General features: G+C 47.9%; 12 pseudogenes; all 12 read right to left on the reverse strand.

Annotated features, from left to right (window-relative positions):
- Nucleotides 1-481: 481 nt before the first annotated feature.
- On the reverse strand, nt 482-704 carry LOC138668269 (U2 spliceosomal RNA; annotated as a pseudogene).
- Nucleotides 705-1,891: 1,187 nt separating this feature from the next.
- LOC138668242 (U2 spliceosomal RNA) lies at nt 1,892-2,111 on the reverse strand (annotated as a pseudogene).
- A 1,187-nt stretch (nt 2,112-3,298) lies between these two features.
- On the reverse strand, nt 3,299-3,521 carry LOC138668236 (U2 spliceosomal RNA; annotated as a pseudogene).
- Nucleotides 3,522-4,712: 1,191 nt separating this feature from the next.
- Nucleotides 4,713-4,934, reverse strand: LOC138668227 (U2 spliceosomal RNA; annotated as a pseudogene).
- Nucleotides 4,935-6,121: 1,187 nt separating this feature from the next.
- Nucleotides 6,122-6,340, reverse strand: LOC138668212 (U2 spliceosomal RNA; annotated as a pseudogene).
- Nucleotides 6,341-7,527: 1,187 nt separating this feature from the next.
- LOC138668267 (U2 spliceosomal RNA) lies at nt 7,528-7,747 on the reverse strand (annotated as a pseudogene).
- A 1,187-nt stretch (nt 7,748-8,934) lies between these two features.
- LOC138668243 (U2 spliceosomal RNA) lies at nt 8,935-9,154 on the reverse strand (annotated as a pseudogene).
- Nucleotides 9,155-10,341: 1,187 nt separating this feature from the next.
- On the reverse strand, nt 10,342-10,564 carry LOC138668239 (U2 spliceosomal RNA; annotated as a pseudogene).
- A 1,191-nt stretch (nt 10,565-11,755) lies between these two features.
- LOC138668263 (U2 spliceosomal RNA) lies at nt 11,756-11,977 on the reverse strand (annotated as a pseudogene).
- A 1,187-nt stretch (nt 11,978-13,164) lies between these two features.
- Nucleotides 13,165-13,383, reverse strand: LOC138668213 (U2 spliceosomal RNA; annotated as a pseudogene).
- Nucleotides 13,384-14,570: 1,187 nt separating this feature from the next.
- Nucleotides 14,571-14,793, reverse strand: LOC138668270 (U2 spliceosomal RNA; annotated as a pseudogene).
- Nucleotides 14,794-15,980: 1,187 nt separating this feature from the next.
- LOC138668244 (U2 spliceosomal RNA) lies at nt 15,981-16,200 on the reverse strand (annotated as a pseudogene).
- Nucleotides 16,201-17,286: the final 1,086 nt, after the last annotated feature.

A 17,286-nucleotide genomic window follows, 5' to 3' on the forward strand; every position in this document is an offset into this window, starting at 1 on the left:
TCTTTAAATGCATAGACACCAAATTTAAAAGTCAGCGGTCCACAAGAGGGAGACAATGTTTTACAATAGAAATCATGCTGTCACAAACGTGGCCTGTATGGCAGAACTACTCATGGGTTACTTCAATTAAAGCATTAAGTACTGATAGCAAGGAAGGGGCCTCACTTTGTAGATGGTCTATTTGCAACAATGTAACAAAGGCCAAATACGTGTCCACATCTTCACACGCCGGTTGCAACCAGTAAAGAGAGACTGACTGATTGATTGATAGATTTCATATTGAACGCAATACAAGGCTTGACTTGCATAGGGGCAAACAATGCAATGCACGCAAAATGTTGCAATTGGTCACATTAATTCAAGCAAAATGCATTTGGCATCTGAAATGTGCAACTTTGACCCTGAAAAGAATTCACAGAATGGGTTAAAACACAACGTGCACTGATTTCAATTCAATCAGTATTTGGAAGCCGGATCCGAGAAGGAGTGCACCGTTCCCTCCCGGAGAGACCGCAATAACGGCTCAATGCGGGGAGTGGACAGAGCAAGCTGTTTTCCCATCTCCCTGTTCTAAAAATGCATTTAATGTATGGTCCCCAAATAGGAGATGTATCCAATATTAAACTGATCAGAACAGATACTGCACTTGACCTTGAGCGGCGGCGACGACGACGACGATTTCAGCCAAAGGGCCGAGCAGCATTAACCAGATATGGTTTTGCACTTTCACCACCACACCAAGCCCTGACACTGACACTTGGTTCTAGCCAAAAGGCCGAGAAGCATTAACCAGAAATCGTTTGTGACTTGTGCCGCACCAAGGTCCAACACCGATACCCTTTGGGGAGATGGAGCCAAAGATTGCCCTGAGGAGGACATTTTAGCAAAGCAAACGCCTTCACAACTACAGATCTGCTGTTTGTTCAAGCTGGGAGCCCCTCGTTTTTAATCTGCATAACCCCACCTATTGTAACCCTCCCCCCTCTTTGTTCCCATGTGCACTACTACGGAGTGCCAGGAGGAGGTGTGGGAGAGGGAAATTCAAAAAACAAACAAGCGAGCAGCTGTCATCCCTTAGCTCTCCTGATGCCTGCCGGCCGGCCGGGTATAGACCCTGCTGCCTACCTATCACCATGCTGCCCGCCGCTGTTCCAGCAGCAGACTGAAGAGGACTGCCACCGCACTGCTTTTTATAGGCCAAGGGCCCATTGTGACACGTGAGGGTTCCAGCCCATTGTGACACGTGAGGGTTCCAGACCATGGCCAAGGGCCCATTGTGACACGCGAGGGTTCCGCGCCCAGATTCTATCTAATGCAGGCAGCGCACCTGGTTGCTAGAAAGCATGAGAATACTCACCCAGGTGGAGATAGGCAGCGTATTCAAGATCAGCACAGGCACAATTGGTCCTTTCTTTAAATGCAAAGACACCAAATTTAAAAGTCAGCGGTCCACAAGAGGGAGACAATGTTTTACAATAGAAATCATGCTGTCACAAACGTGGTCTGTATGGCAGAACTACTCATGGGTTACTTCAATTAAAGCATTAAGTACTGATAGCAAGGAAGGGGCCTCACTTTGTAGATGGTCTATTTGCAACAATGTAACAAAGGCCAAATACGTGTCCACATCTTCACACGCCGGATGCAACCAGTAAAGAGAGACTGACTGATTGATTGATAGATTTCATATTGAACGCAATACAAGGCTTGACTTGCATAGGGGCAAACAATGCAATGCACGCAAAATGTTGCAATTGGTCACATTAATTCAAGCAAAATGCATTTGGCATCTGAAATGTGCAACTTTGACCCTGAAAAGAATTCACAGAATGGGTTAAAACACAACGTGCACTGATTTCAATTCAATCAGTATTTGGAAGCCGGATCCGAGAAGGAGTGCACCGTTCCCTCCCGGAGAGACCGCAATAACGGCTCAATGCGTGGAGTGGACAGAGCAAGCTGTTTTCCCATCTCCCTGTTCTAAAAATGCATTTAATGTATGGTCCCCAAATAGGAGATGTATCCAATATTAAACTGATCAGAACAGATACTGCACTTGACCTTGAGCGGCGACGACGACGACGATTTCAGCCAAAGGGCCGAGCAGCGTTAACCAGATATGGTTTTGCACTTTCACCACCACACCAAGCCCTGACACTGACACTTGGTTCTAGCCAAAAGGCAGAGAAGCATTAACCAGAAATCGTTTGTGACTTGTGCCGCACCAAGGTCCAACACTGATACCCTTTGGGGAGATGGAGCCAAAGATTGCCCTGAGGAGGACATTTTAGCAAAGCAAACACCTTCACAATTGCAGATCTGCTGTTTGTTCAAGCTGGGAGCCCCTCGTTTTTAATCTGCATAACCCCACCTATTGTAACCCTCCCCCCTCTTTGTTCCCATGTGCACTACTACGGAGTGCCAGGAGGAGGTGTGGGAGAGGGAAATTCAAAAAACAAACAAACGAGCAGCTGTCATCCCTTAGCTCTCCTGATGCCTGCCGGCCGGCCGGGTATAGACCCTGCTGCCTACCTATCACCATGCTGCCCGCCGCTGTTCCAGCAGCAGACTGAAGAGGACTGCCACCGGACTGCTTTTTATAGGCCAAGGGCCCATTGTGACACGTGAGGGTTCCAGCCCATTGTGACACGTGAGGGTTCCAGACCATGGCCAAGGGCCCATTGTGACACGCGAGGGTTCCGCGCCCAGATTCTATCTAATGCAGGCAGCGCACCTGGTTGCTAGAAAGCATGAGAATACTCACCCAGGTGGAGATAGGCAGCGTATTCAAGATCAGCACAGGCACAATTGGTCCTTTCTTTAAATGCAAAGACACCAAATTTAAAAGTCAGCGGTCCACAAGAGGGAGACAATGTTTTACAATAGAAATCATGCTGTCACAAACGTGGTCTGTATGGCAGAACTACTCATGGGTTACTTCAATTAAAGCATTAAGTACTGATAGCAAGGAAGGGGCCTCACTTTGTAGATGGTCTATTTGCAACAATGTAACAAAGGCCAAATACGTGTCCACATCTTCACACGCCGGTTGCAACCAGTAAAGAGAGACTGACTGATTGATTGATAGATTTCATATTGAACGCAATACAAGGCTTGACTTGCATAGGGGCAAACAATGCAATGCACGCAAAATGTTGCAATTGGTCACATTAATTCAAGCAAAATGCATTTGGCATCTGAAATGTGCAACTTTGACCCTGAAAAGAATTCACAGAATGGGTTAAAACACAACGTGCACTGATTTCAATTCAATCAGTATTTGGAAGCCGGATCCGAGAAGGAGTGCACCGTTCCCTCCCGGAGAGACCGCAATAACGGCTCAATGCGTGGAGTGGACAGAGCAAGCTGTTTTCCCATCTCCCTGTTCTAAAAATGCATTTAATGTATGGTCCCCAAATAGGAGACGTATCCAATATTAAACTGATCAGAACAGATACTGCACTTGACCTTGAGCGGCGGCGGCGACGACGACGATTTCAGCCAAAGGGCCGAGCAGCGTTAACCAGATATGGTTTTGCACTTTCACCACCACACCAAGCCCTGACACTGACACTTGGTTCTAGCCAAAAGGCCGAGAAGCATTAACCAGAAATCGTTTGTGACTTGTGCCGCACCAAGGTCCAACACTGATACCCTTTGGGGAGATGGAGCCAAAGATTGCCCTGAGGAGGACATTTTAGCAAAGCAAACGCCTTCACAATTACAGATCTGCTGTTTGTTCAAGCTGGGAGCCCCTCGTTTTTAATCTGCATAACCCCACCTATTGTAACCCTCCCCCCTCTTTGTTCCCATGTGCACTACTACCGAGTGCCAGGAGGAGGTGTGGGAGAGGGAAATTCAAAAAACAAACAAGCGAGCAGCTGTCTTCCCTTAGCTCTCCTGATGCCTGCCGGCCGGCCGGCCGGGTATAGACCCTGCTGCCTACCTATCACCATGCTGCCCGCCGCTGTTCCAGCAGCAGACTGAAGAGGACTGCCACCGCACTGCTTTTTATAGGCCAAGGGCCCATTGTGACACGTGAGGGTTCCAGCCCATTGTGACACGTGAGGGTTCCAGACCATGGCCAAGGGCCCATTGTGACACGCGAGGGTTCCGCGCCCAGATTCTATCTAATGCAGGCAGCGCACCTGGTTGCTAGAAAGCATGAGAATACTCACCCAGGTGGAGATAGGCAGCGTATTCAAGATCAGCACAGGCACAATTGGTCCTTTCTTTAAATGCATAGACACCAAATTTAAAAGTCAGCGGTCCACAAGAGGGAGACAATGTTTTACAATAGAAATCATGCTGTCACAAACGTGGTCTGTATGGCAGAACTACTCATGGGTTACTTCAATTAAAGCATTAAGTACTGATAGCAAGGAAGGGGCCTCACTTTGTAGATGGTCTATTTGCAACAATGTAACAAAGGCCAAATACGTGTCCACATCTTCACACGCCGGTTGCAACCAGTAAAGAGAGACTGACTGATTGATTGATAGATTTCATATTGAACGCAATACAAGGCTTGACTTGCATAGGGGCAAACAATGCAATGCACGCAAAATGTTGCAATTGGTCACATTAATTCAAGCAAAATGCATTTGGCATCTGAAATGTGCAACTTTGACCCTGAAAAGAATTCACAGAATGGGTTAAAACACAACGTGCACTGATTTCAATTCAATCAGTATTTGGAAGCCAGATCAGAGAAGGAGTGCACCGTTCCCTCCCGGAGAGACCGCAATAACGGCTCAATGCGTGGAGTGGACAGAGCAAGCTCTTTCCCATCTCCCTGTTCTAAAAATGCATTTAATGTATGGTCCCCAAATAGGAGACGTATCCAATATTAAACTGATCAGAACAGATACTGCACTTGACCTTGAGCGGCGGCGGCGACGACGACGATTTCAGCCAAAGGGCCGAGCAGCGTTAACCAGATATGGTTTTGCACTTTCACCACCACACCAAGCCCTGACACTGACACTTGGTTCTAGCCAAAAGGCCGAGAAGCATTAACCAGAAATCGTTTGTGACTTGTGCCGCACCAAGGTCCAACACTGATACCCTTTGGGGAGATGGAGCCAAAGATTGCCCTGAGGAGGACATTTTAGCAAAGCAAACGCCTTCACAATTACAGATCTGCTGTTTGTTCAAGCTGGGAGCCCCTCGTTTTTAATCTGCATAACCCCACCTATTGTAACCCTCCCCCCTCTTTGTTCCCATGTGCACTACTACCGAGTGCCAGGAGGAGGTGTGGGAGAGGGAAATTCAAAAAACAAACAAGCCAGCAGCTGTCTTCCCTTAGCTCTCCTGATGCCTGCCGGCCGGCCGGGTATACACCCTGCTGCCTACCTATCACCATGCTGCCCGCCGCTGTTCCAGCAGCAGACTGAAGAGGACTGCCACCGCACTGCTTTTTATAGGCCAAGGGCCCATTGTGACACGTGAGGGTTCCAGCCCATTGTGACACGTGAGGGTTCCAGACCATGGCCAAGGGCCCATTGTGACACGCGAGGGTTCCGCGCCCAGATTCTATCTAATGCAGGCAGCGCACCTGGTTGCTAGAAAGCATGAGAATACTCACCCAGGTGGAGATAGGCAGCGTATTCAAGATCAGCACAGGCACAATTGGTCCTTTCTTTAAATGCATAGACACCAAATTTAAAAGTCAGCGGTCCACAAGAGGGAGACAATGTTTTACAATAGAAATCATGCTGTCACAAACGTGGCCTGTATGGCAGAACTACTCATGGGTTACTTCAATGAAAGCATTAAGTACTGATAGCAAGGAAGGGGCCTCACTTTGTAGATGGTCTATTTGCAACAATGTAACAAAGGCCAAATACGTGTCCACATCTTCACACGCCGGTTGCAACCAGTAAAGAGAGACTGACTGACTGATTGATAGATTTCATATTGAACGCAATACAAGGCTTGACTTGCATAGGGGCAAACAATGCAATGCACGCAAAATGTTGCAATTGGTCACATTAATTCAAGCAAAATGCATTTGGCATCTGAAATGTGCAACTTTGACCCTGAAAAGAATTCACAGAATGGGTAAAAACACAACGTGCACTGATTTCAATTCAATCAGTATTTGGAAGCCAGATCAGAGAAGGAGTGCACCGTTCCCTCCCGGAGAGACCGCAATAACGGCTCAATGCGTGGAGTGGACAGAGCAAGCTCTTTCCCATCTCCCTGTTCTAAAAATGCATTTAATGTATGGTCCCCAAATAGGAGACGTATCCAATATTAAACTGATCAGAACAGATACTGCACTTGACCTTGAGCGGCGACGACGACGACGATTTCAGCCAAAGGGCCGAGCAGCGTTAACCAGATATGGTTTTGCACTTTCACCACCACACCAAGCCCTGACACTGACACTTGGTTCTAGCCAAAAGGCAGAGAAGCATTAACCAGAAATCGTTTGTGACTTGTGCCGCACCAAGGTCCAACACTGATACCCTTTGGGGAGATGGAGCCAAAGATTGCCCTGAGGAGGACATTTTAGCAAAGCAAACACCTTCACAATTGCAGATCTGCTGTTTGTTCAAGCTGGGAGCCCCTCGTTTTTAATCTGCATAACCCCACCTATTGTAACCCTCCCCCCTCTTTGTTCCCATGTGCACTACTACGGAGTGCCAGGAGGAGGTGTGGGAGAGGGAAATTCAAAAAACAAACAAGCGAGCAGCTGTCATCCCTTAGCTCTCCTGATGCCTGCCGGCCGGCCGGGTATAGACCCTGCTGCCTACCTATCACCATGCTGCCCGCCGCTGTTCCAGCAGCAGACTGAAGAGGACTGCCACCGGACTGCTTTTTATAGGCCAAGGGCCCATTGTGACACGTGAGGGTTCCAGCCCATTGTGACACGTGAGGGTTCCAGACCATGGCCAAGGGCCCATTGTGACACGCGAGGGTTCCGCGCCCAGATTCTATCTAATGCAGGCAGCGCACCTGGTTGCTAGAAAGCATGAGAATACTCACCCAGGTGGAGATAGGCAGCGTATTCAAGATCAGCACAGGCACAATTGGTCCTTTCTTTAAATGCATAGACACCAAATTTAAAAGTCAGCGGTCCACAAGAGGGAGACAATGTTTTACAATAGAAATCATGCTGTCACAAACGTGGCCTGTATGGCAGAACTACTCATGGGTTACTTCAATTAAAGCATTAAGTACTGATAGCAAGGAAGGGGCCTCACTTTGTAGATGGTCTATTTGCAACAATGTAACAAAGGCCAAATACGTGTCCACATCTTCACACGCCGGTTGCAACCAGTAAAGAGAGACTGACTGATTGATTGATAGATTTCATATTGAACGCAATACAAGGCTTGACTTGCATAGGGGCAAACAATGCAATGCACGCAAAATGTTGCAATTGGTCACATTAATTCAAGCAAAATGCATTTGGCATCTGAAATGTGCAACTTTGACCCTGAAAAGAATTCACAGAATGGGTTAAAACACAACGTGCACTGATTTCAATTCAATCAGTATTTGGAAGCCGGATCCGAGAAGGAGTGCACCGTTCCCTCCCGGAGAGACCGCAATAACGGCTCAATGCGGGGAGTGGACAGAGCAAGCTGTTTTCCCATCTCCCTGTTCTAAAAATGCATTTAATGTATGGTCCCCAAATAGGAGATGTATCCAATATTAAACTGATCAGAACAGATACTGCACTTGACCTTGAGCGGCGGCGACGACGACGATTTCAGCCAAAGGGCCGAGCAGCATTAACCAGATATGGTTTTGCACTTTCACCACCACACCAAGCCCTGACACTGACACTTGGTTCTAGCCAAAAGGCCGAGAAGCATTAACCAGAAATCGTTTGTGACTTGTGCCGCACCAAGGTCCAACACTGATACCCTTTGGGGAGATGGAGCCAAAGATTGCCCTGAGGAGGACATTTTAGCAAAGCAAACGCCTTCACAACTACAGATCTGCTGTTTGTTCAAGCTGGGAGCCCCTCGTTTTTAATCTGCATAACCCCACCTATTGTAACCCTCCCCCCTCTTTGTTCCCATGTGCACTACTACGGAGTGCCAGGAGGAGGTGTGGGAGAGGGAAATTCAAAAAACAAACAAGCGAGCAGCTGTCATCCCTTAGCTCTCCTGATGCCTGCCGGCCGGCCGGGTATAGACCCTGCTGCCTACCTATCACCATGCTGCCCGCCGCTGTTCCAGCAGCAGACTGAAGAGGACTGCCACCGCACTGCTTTTTATAGGCCAAGGGCCCATTGTGACACGTGAGGGTTCCAGCCCATTGTGACACGTGAGGGTTCCAGACCATGGCCAAGGGCCCATTGTGACACGCGAGGGTTCCGCGCCCAGATTCTATCTAATGCAGGCAGCGCACCTGGTTGCTAGAAAGCATGAGAATACTCACCCAGGTGGAGATAGGCAGCGTATTCAAGATCAGCACAGGCACAATTGGTCCTTTCTTTAAATGCAAAGACACCAAATTTAAAAGTCAGCGGTCCACAAGAGGGAGACAATGTTTTACAATAGAAATCATGCTGTCACAAACGTGGTCTGTATGGCAGAACTACTCATGGGTTACTTCAATTAAAGCATTAAGTACTGATAGCAAGGAAGGGGCCTCACTTTGTAGATGGTCTATTTGCAACAATGTAACAAAGGCCAAATACGTGTCCACATCTTCACACGCCGGATGCAACCAGTAAAGAGAGACTGACTGATTGATTGATAGATTTCATATTGAACGCAATACAAGGCTTGACTTGCATAGGGGCAAACAATGCAATGCACGCAAAATGTTGCAATTGGTCACATTAATTCAAGCAAAATGCATTTGGCATCTGAAATGTGCAACTTTGACCCTGAAAAGAATTCACAGAATGGGTTAAAACACAACGTGCACTGATTTCAATTCAATCAGTATTTGGAAGCCGGATCCGAGAAGGAGTGCACCGTTCCCTCCCGGAGAGACCGCAATAACGGCTCAATGCGTGGAGTGGACAGAGCAAGCTGTTTTCCCATCTCCCTGTTCTAAAAATGCATTTAATGTATGGTCCCCAAATAGGAGATGTATCCAATATTAAACTGATCAGAACAGATACTGCACTTGACCTTGAGCGGCGACGACGACGACGATTTCAGCCAAAGGGCCGAGCAGCGTTAACCAGATATGGTTTTGCACTTTCACCACCACACCAAGCCCTGACACTGACACTTGGTTCTAGCCAAAAGGCAGAGAAGCATTAACCAGAAATCGTTTGTGACTTGTGCCGCACCAAGGTCCAACACTGATACCCTTTGGGGAGATGGAGCCAAAGATTGCCCTGAGGAGGACATTTTAGCAAAGCAAACACCTTCACAATTGCAGATCTGCTGTTTGTTCAAGCTGGGAGCCCCTCGTTTTTAATCTGCATAACCCCACCTATTGTAACCCTCCCCCCTCTTTGTTCCCATGTGCACTACTACGGAGTGCCAGGAGGAGGTGTGGGAGAGGGAAATTCAAAAAACAAACAAACGAGCAGCTGTCATCCCTTAGCTCTCCTGATGCCTGCCGGCCGGCCGGGTATAGACCCTGCTGCCTACCTATCACCATGCTGCCCGCCGCTGTTCCAGCAGCAGACTGAAGAGGACTGCCACCGGACTGCTTTTTATAGGCCAAGGGCCCATTGTGACACGTGAGGGTTCCAGCCCATTGTGACACGTGAGGGTTCCAGACCATGGCCAAGGGCCCATTGTGACACGCGAGGGTTCCGCGCCCAGATTCTATCTAATGCAGGCAGCGCACCTGGTTGCTAGAAAGCATGAGAATACTCACCCAGGTGGAGATAGGCAGCGTATTCAAGATCAGCACAGGCACAATTGGTCCTTTCTTTAAATGCAAAGACACCAAATTTAAAAGTCAGCGGTCCACAAGAGGGAGACAATGTTTTACAATAGAAATCATGCTGTCACAAACGTGGTCTGTATGGCAGAACTACTCATGGGTTACTTCAATTAAAGCATTAAGTACTGATAGCAAGGAAGGGGCCTCACTTTGTAGATGGTCTATTTGCAACAATGTAACAAAGGCCAAATACGTGTCCACATCTTCACACGCCGGTTGCAACCAGTAAAGAGAGACTGACTGATTGATTGATAGATTTCATATTGAACGCAATACAAGGCTTGACTTGCATAGGGGCAAACAATGCAATGCACGCAAAATGTTGCAATTGGTCACATTAATTCAAGCAAAATGCATTTGGCATCTGAAATGTGCAACTTTGACCCTGAAAAGAATTCACAGAATGGGTTAAAACACAACGTGCACTGATTTCAATTCAATCAGTATTTGGAAGCCGGATCCGAGAAGGAGTGCACCGTTCCCTCCCGGAGAGACCGCAATAACGGCTCAATGCGGGGAGTGGACAGAGCAAGCTGTTTTCCCATCTCCCTGTTCTAAAAATGCATTTAATGTATGGTCCCCAAATAGGAGACGTATCCAATATTAAACTGATCAGAACAGATACTGCACTTGACCTTGAGCGGCGGCGGCGACGACGACGATTTCAGCCAAAGGGCCGAGCAGCGTTAACCAGATATGGTTTTGCACTTTCACCACCACACCAAGCCCTGACACTGACACTTGGTTCTAGCCAAAAGGCCGAGAAGCATTAACCAGAAATCGTTTGTGACTTGTGCCGCACCAAGGTCCAACACTGATACCCTTTGGGGAGATGGAGCCAAAGATTGCCCTGAGGAGGACATTTTAGCAAAGCAAACGCCTTCACAATTACAGATCTGCTGTTTGTTCAAGCTGGGAGCCCCTCGTTTTTAATCTGCATAACCCCACCTATTGTAACCCTCCCCCCTCTTTGTTCCCATGTGCACTACTACCGAGTGCCAGGAGGAGGTGTGGGAGAGGGAAATTCAAAAAACAAACAAGCGAGCAGCTGTCTTCCCTTAGCTCTCCTGATGCCTGCCGGCCGGCCGGCCGGGTATAGACCCTGCTGCCTACCTATCACCATGCTGCCCGCCGCTGTTCCAGCAGCAGACTGAAGAGGACTGCCACCGCACTGCTTTTTATAGGCCAAGGGCCCATTGTGACACGTGAGGGTTCCAGCCCATTGTGACACGTGAGGGTTCCAGACCATGGCCAAGGGCCCATTGTGACACGCGAGGGTTCCGCGCCCAGATTCTATCTAATGCAGGCAGCGCACCTGGTTGCTAGAAAGCATGAGAATACTCACCCAGGTGGAGATAGGCAGCGTATTCAAGATCAGCACAGGCACAATTGGTCCTTTCTTTAAATGCATAGACACCAAATTTAAAAGTCAGCGGTCCACAAGAGGGAGACAATGTTTTACAATAGAAATCATGCTGTCACAAACGTGGTCTGTATGGCAGAACTACTCATGGGTTACTTCAATTAAAGCATTAAGTACTGATAGCAAGGAAGGGGCCTCACTTTGTAGATGGTCTATTTGCAACAATGTAACAAAGGCCAAATACGTGTCCACATCTTCACACGCCGGTTGCAACCAGTAAAGAGAGACTGACTGATTGATTGATAGATTTCATATTGAACGCAATACAAGGCTTGACTTGCATAGGGGCAAACAATGCAATGCACGCAAAATGTTGCAATTGGTCACATTAATTCAAGCAAAATGCATTTGGCATCTGAAATGTGCAACTTTGACCCTGAAAAGAATTCACAGAATGGGTTAAAACACAACGTGCACTGATTTCAATTCAATCAGTATTTGGAAGCCAGATCAGAGAAGGAGTGCACCGTTCCCTCCCGGAGAGACCGCAATAACGGCTCAATGCGTGGAGTGGACAGAGCAAGCTCTTTCCCATCTCCCTGTTCTAAAAATGCATTTAATGTATGGTCCCCAAATAGGAGACGTATCCAATATTAAACTGATCAGAACAGAAACTGCACTTGACCTTGAGCGGCGGCGGCGACGACGACGATTTCAGCCAAAGGGCCGAGCAGCGTTAACCAGATATGGTTTTGCACTTTCACCACCACACCAAGCCCTGACACTGACACTTGGTTCTAGCCAAAAGGCCGAGAAGCATTAACCAGAAATCGTTTGTGACTTGTGCCGCACCAAGGTCCAACACTGATACCCTTTGGGGAGATGGAGCCAAAGATTGCCCTGAGGAGGACATTTTAGCAAAGCAAACGCCTTCACAATTACAGATCTGCTGTTTGTTCAAGCTGGGAGCCCCTCGTTTTTAATCTGCATAACCCCACCTATTGTAACCCTCCCCCCTCTTTGTTCCCATGTGCACTACTACCGAGTGCCAGGAGGAGGTGTGGGAGAGGGAAATTCAAAAAACAAACAAGCCAGCAGCTGTCTTCCCTTAGCTCTCCTGATGCCTGCCGGCCGGCCGGGTATACACCCTGCTGCCTACCTATCACCATGCTGCCCGCCGCTGTTCCAGCAGCAGACTGAAGAGGACTGCCACCGCACTGCTTTTTATAGGCCAAGGGCCCATTGTGACACGTGAGGGTTCCAGCCCATTGTGACACGTGAGGGTTCCAGACCATGGCCAAGGGCCCATTGTGACACGCGAGGGTTCCGCGCCCAGATTCTATCTAATGCAGGCAGCGCACCTGGTTGCTAGAAAGCATGAGAATACTCACCCAGGTGGAGATAGGCAGCGTATTCAAGATCAGCACAGGCACAATTGGTCCTTTCTTTAAATGCATAGACACCAAATTTAAAAGTCAGCGGTCCACAAGAGGGAGACAATGTTTTACAATAGAAATCATGCTGTCACAAACGTGGCCTGTATGGCAGAACTACTCATGGGTTACTTCAATGAAAGCATTAAGTACTGATAGCAAGGAAGGGGCCTCACTTTGTAGATGGTCTATTTGCAACAATGTAACAAAGGCCAAATACGTGTCCACATCTTCACACGCCGGTTGCAACCAGTAAAGAGAGACTGACTGACTGATTGATAGATTTCATATTGAACGCAATACAAGGCTTGACTTGCATAGGGGCAAACAATGCAATGCACGCAAAATGTTGCAATTGGTCACATTAATTCAAGCAAAATGCATTTGGCATCTGAAATGTGCAACTTTGACCCTGAAAAGAATTCACAGAATGGGTAAAAACACAACGTGCACTGATTTCAATTCAATCAGTATTTGGAAGCCAGATCAGAGAAGGAGTGCACCGTTCCCTCCCGGAGAGACCGCAATAACGGCTCAATGCGTGGAGTGGACAGAGCAAGCTCTTTCCCATCTCCCTGTTCTAAAAATGCATTTAATGTATGGTCCCCAAATAGGAGACGTATCCAATATTAAACTGATCAGAACAGATACTGCACTTGACCTTGAGCGGCGACGACGACGACGATTTCAGCCAAAGGGCCGAGCAGCGTTAACCAGATATGGTTTTGCACTTTCACCACCACACCAAGCCCTGACACTGACACTTGGTTCTAGCCAAAAGGCAGAGAAGCATTAACCAGAAATCGTTTGTGACTTGTGCCGCACCAAGGTCCAACACTGATACCCTTTGGGGAGATGGAGCCAAAGATTGCCCTGAGGAGGACATTTTAGCAAAGCAAACACCTTCACAATTGCAGATCTGCTGTTTGTTCAAGCTGGGAGCCCCTCGTTTTTAATCTGCATAACCCCACCTATTGTAACCCTCCCCCCTCTTTGTTCCCATGTGCACTACTACGGAGTGCCAGGAGGAGGTGTGGGAGAGGGAAATTCAAAAAACAAACAAGCGAGCAGCTGTCATCCCTTAGCTCTCCTGATGCCTGCCGGCCGGCCGGGTATAGACCCTGCTGCCTACCTATCACCATGCTGCCCGCCGCTGTTCCAGCAGCAGACTGAAGAGGACTGCCACCGGACTGCTTTTTATAGGCCAAGGGCCCATTGTGACACGTGAGGGTTCCAGCCCATTGTGACACGTGAGGGTTCCAGACCATGGCCAAGGGCCCATTGTGACACGCGAGGGTTCCGCGCCCAGATTCTATCTAATGCAGGCAGCGCACCTGGTTGCTAGAAAGCATGAGAATACTCACCCAGGTGGAGATAGGCAGCGTATTCAAGATCAGCACAGGCACAATTGGTCCTTTCTTTAAATGCAAAGACACCAAATTTAAAAGTCAGCGGTCCACAAGAGGGAGACAATGTTTTACAATAGAAATCATGCTGTCACAAACGTGGCCTGTATGGCAGAACTACTCATGGGTTACTTCAATTAAAGCATTAAGTACTGATAGCAAGGAAGGGGCCTCACTTTGTAGATGGTCTATTTGCAACAATGTAACAAAGGCCAAATACGTGTCCACATCTTCACACGCCGGTTGCAACCAGTAAAGAGAGACTGACTGATTGATTGATAGATTTCATATTGAACGCAATACAAGGCTTGACTTGCATAGGGGCAAACAATGCAATGCACGCAAAATGTTGCAATTGGTCACATTAATTCAAGCAAAATGCATTTGGCATCTGAAATGTGCAACTTTGACCCTGAAAAGAATTCACAGAATGGGTTAAAACACAACGTGCACTGATTTCAATTCAATCAGTATTTGGAAGCCGGATCCGAGAAGGAGTGCACCGTTCCCTCCCGGAGAGACCGCAATAACGGCTCAATGCGGGGAGTGGACAGAGCAAGCTGTTTTCCCATCTCCCTGTTCTAAAAATGCATTTAATGTATGGTCCCCAAATAGGAGATGTATCCAATATTAAACTGATCAGAACAGATACTGCACTTGACCTTGAGCGGCGGCGACGACGACGACGATTTCAGCCAAAGGGCCGAGCAGCATTAACCAGATATGGTTTTGCACTTTCACCACCACACCAAGCCCTGACACTGACACTTGGTTCTAGCCAAAAGGCCGAGAAGCATTAACCAGAAATCGTTTGTGACTTGTGCCGCACCAAGGTCCAACACCGATACCCTTTGGGGAGATGGAGCCAAAGATTGCCCTGAGGAGGACATTTTAGCAAAGCAAACGCCTTCACAACTACAGATCTGCTGTTTGTTCAAGCTGGGAGCCCCTCGTTTTTAATCTGCATAACCCCACCTATTGTAACCCTCCCCCCTCTTTGTTCCCATGTGCACTACTACGGAGTGCCAGGAGGAGGTGTGGGAGAGGGAAATTCAAAAAACAAACAAGCGAGCAGCTGTCATCCCTTAGCTCTCCTGATGCCTGCCGGCCGGCCGGGTATAGACCCTGCTGCCTACCTATCACCATGCTGCCCGCCGCTGTTCCAGCAGCAGACTGAAGAGGACTGCCACCGCACTGCTTTTTATAGGCCAAGGGCCCATTGTGACACGTGAGGGTTCCAGCCCATTGTGACACGTGAGGGTTCCAGACCATGGCCAAGGGCCCATTGTGACACGCGAGGGTTCCGCGCCCAGATTCTATCTAATGCAGGCAGCGCACCTGGTTGCTAGAAAGCATGAGAATACTCACCCAGGTGGAGATAGGCAGCGTATTCAAGATCAGCACAGGCACAATTGGTCCTTTCTTTAAATGCAAAGACACCAAATTTAAAAGTCAGCGGTCCACAAGAGGGAGACAATGTTTTACAATAGAAATCATGCTGTCACAAACGTGGTCTGTATGGCAGAACTACTCATGGGTTACTTCAATTAAAGCATTAAGTACTGATAGCAAGGAAGGGGCCTCACTTTGTAGATGGTCTATTTGCAACAATGTAACAAAGGCCAAATACGTGTCCACATCTTCACACGCCGGATGCAACCAGTAAAGAGAGACTGACTGATTGATTGATAGATTTCATATTGAACGCAATACAAGGCTTGACTTGCATAGGGGCAAACAATGCAATGCACGCAAAATGTTGCAATTGGTCACATTAATTCAAGCAAAATGCATTTGGCATCTGAAATGTGCAACTTTGACCCTGAAAAGAATTCACAGAATGGGTTAAAACACAACGTGCACTGATTTCAATTCAATCAGTATTTGGAAGCCGGATCCGAGAAGGAGTGCACCGTTCCCTCCCGGAGAGACCGCAATAACGGCTCAATGCGTGGAGTGGACAGAGCAAGCTGTTTTCCCATCTCCCTGTTCTAAAAATGCATTTAATGTATGGTCCCCAAATAGGAGATGTATCCAATATTAAACTGATCAGAACAGATACTGCACTTGACCTTGAGCGGCGACGACGACGACGATTTCAGCCAAAGGGCCGAGCAGCGTTAACCAGATATGGTTTTGCACTTTCACCACCACACCAAGCCCTGACACTGACACTTGGTTCTAGCCAAAAGGCAGAGAAGCATTAACCAGAAATCGTTTGTGACTTGTGCCGCACCAAGGTCCAACACTGATACCCTTTGGGGAGATGGAGCCAAAGATTGCCCTGAGGAGGACATTTTAGCAAAGCAAACACCTTCACAATTGCAGATCTGCTGTTTGTTCAAGCTGGGAGCCCCTCGTTTTTAATCTGCATAACCCCACCTATTGTAACCCTCCCCCCTCTTTGTTCCCATGTGCACTACTACGGAGTGCCAGGAGGAGGTGTGGGAGAGGGAAATTCAAAAAACAAACAAACGAGCAGCTGTCATCCCTTAGCTCTCCTGATGCCTGCCGGCCGGCCGGGTATAGACCCTGCTGCCTACCTATCACCATGCTGCCCGCCGCTGTTCCAGCAGCAGACTGAAGAGGACTGCCACCGGACTGCTTTTTATAGGCCAAGGGCCCATTGTGACACGTGAGGGTTCCAGCCCATTGTGACACGTGAGGGTTCCAGACCATGGCCAAGGGCCCATTGTGACACGCGAGGGTTCCGCGCCCAGATTCTATCTAATGCAGGCAGCGCACCTGGTTGCTAGAAAGCATGAGAATACTCACCCAGGTGGAGATAGGCAGCGTATTCAAGATCAGCACAGGCACAATTGGTCCTTTCTTTAAATGCAAAGACACCAAATTTAAAAGTCAGCGGTCCACAAGAGGGAGACAATGTTTTACAATAGAAATCATGCTGTCACAAACGTGGTCTGTATGGCAGAACTACTCATGGGTTACTTCAATTAAAGCATTAAGTACTGATAGCAAGGAAGGGGCCTCACTTTGTAGATGGTCTATTTGCAACAATGTAACAAAGGCCAAATACGTGTCCACATCTTCACACGCCGGTTGCAACCAGTAAAGAGAGACTGACTGATTGATTGATAGATTTCATATTGAACGCAATACAAGGCTTGACTTGCATAGGGGCAAACAATGCAATGCACGCAAAATGTTGCAATTGGTCACATTAATTCAAGCAAAATGCATTTGGCAT

The sequence above is a fragment of the Ranitomeya imitator genome, chromosome 2 (assembly GCF_032444005.1).
Source record: "Ranitomeya imitator isolate aRanImi1 chromosome 2, aRanImi1.pri, whole genome shotgun sequence".
NCBI lineage: Eukaryota > Metazoa > Chordata > Amphibia > Anura > Dendrobatidae > Ranitomeya > Ranitomeya imitator.